The sequence below is a fragment of the Sphaeramia orbicularis genome, chromosome 10, assembly GCF_902148855.1.
Source record: "Sphaeramia orbicularis chromosome 10, fSphaOr1.1, whole genome shotgun sequence".
Lineage (NCBI taxonomy): Eukaryota > Metazoa > Chordata > Actinopteri > Kurtiformes > Apogonidae > Sphaeramia > Sphaeramia orbicularis.
In genome coordinates this window covers 31,009,548-31,011,635 of record NC_043966.1, presented here as the reverse complement: position 1 = coordinate 31,011,635, position 2,088 = coordinate 31,009,548, and positions in this window count along the sequence as shown.

Sequence of the window (2,088 nt, the reverse complement as noted above, 5' to 3'; positions counted from 1 at the left end):
GGACCTTTCTGTCTGCTATGTCACTTGGATTTCAGATGATTTTGTATCTTTTGTTGCCCTACAGCTTGTTTGTTTTGCTTTTTTGAAGGTGTGTTGTAATAAATCAGAGGCTTTTATTGCAGCAGAGCAGAGAGAAGGCGTTGATGATGGGAGAGAACCCTTGACTGGTGGTTTTGAGGAGGCAGCGGTCACGCTTTACCCTGTTAATTCAGAGTATATTGTGCTGGAGAGGGGTTGCTAAGCAGCCACAGGGGACTGAGTGGGATTCAAACGGTGGGGATTTAGAGCTACACTGAACACACTACTGATCTCTTTTCCTATAATGTGAGGTTTTACTGCCATGTTATACAAATAACATAATGCGCTGCAGATTCTGTGACCTTACCATTGATGTATGACAGTCGATTTAATAATACATCACATACTTAGAATACTACCCTACTACCCTATGGTGTTTGTTTGCTGGATTTGTTCAATAAATTCATATTTATGTGAATATATAACAGCATGGTTGCTCCTCAACCCCCTTACTCGCAGTGAAATCTCTTCCCATATGTGCTATAAACCTGCTTCTTATTCATCTCACTCATCCCCCCATTAGAGCCAATTTCCCTGTCTCCTGTCTTCACTTTATTTCCTGTCCATGCGCGACTCCCCGGTTAGATTCTATCTTTTGGATGGAGTTGGATTTCATGCAACTTCAGCATGAATAATGTAAGACAATATGGGTCTCAGCTGAATGTGAGGTCAGAAAATATATATGTGCATTAACATTAAACTGAAAATTATTATTTTTATCCATTTTTGCATAATAAACCTCAGTGTGACTTGGAACCTGAACAAACATACATGACTTATGTTTCAAAAATAACAAAGCAATATTGTTCTCTGGTCTGTAAACATCAGACATAACTTTGTCTTTCATATGTGGCAATAACCTCTGTGACCTATTTCCTCTTCACCTTTCCACTTCACAGTCATTCATTTTTCTGGATGAAAGAGGTCATGTGTAAATGTCATATCTAGAAATAACTCAGTTTTTACAGTGTCTTGCATACATTTGGGAGCATCATTGTCTTAAAGATTGACTCTTCTAAATGTTGATTTGATTTGACCTATTAAGCACATCATGCTGATGGTTTACTATTATGACATGGTATTTCAGTGACATAAGGTGTCCTTTCCCGGAGCAGCAAGCAGCTAAACAAAAGCAGGGACTTTCAAGTGCATTTCTAGTATCTTAAAATCATCATTGCATTCATCAAGAGAACCATTCAGAAAGGAAATCCGGACACACACACACACACACACACACACACACACAATTATTTTATATGTTTGTTAACATAAGTGATTACCTCAATGGAATAGCACGAGCAAACAGGTTAAGAGTGCGTGACGGACTGAGCCACGTGACTTCATGCATCACTGTTCTTTATTGGAAAATAATGAGAATTTATTTGATCTCATTGTTTATTTGTATTGATCTAGCTCAATAAACACTCTCTCTGACATAATTTAACATATACACCCTTTGGTAGTTTTCACAAGAAATTCAACTTGCGCCATCAGTTCCTTTAACAGCCCACACATCATCTTCAGTGCATTGTGGATGCCATTCACAATTTTCCTGTACGCTGTTGTGATATATCTGTCTGCCTCGGTCTGTCTGCACAACACTTCACTGAGCAGCTGTGAAACTGTGGAGATTGACGCTGACCAGCTGTATGAGTAGTTATATGACAGACAAATGCTCGTTTTTTTATTAGTATCATTTGTGCGCCACGCAACGATTGCATTTTATGTCATTTAGCTATTGTTTAGTTTTCTGACTGCGATTAATCACATAATTAAAAGGCATTCAGTCGCGTGTTTTTTTTTCCTGAAGGAATACTTTAACACTTATCGCTAACTAATGATTTTGTCATGCAATAAACAATGACGGACATCATTTTATTGTGAATGCTTAAACTCACTCACAGATCACTGAGCGCTTCAACTCATAACAAAGTGCAGTTACGAGGCGCGGCCAGCAGGCGGCACTGCACGTTGTAAACAGGTCAGGATGGGGCTGGCTTGCTCGGTTCT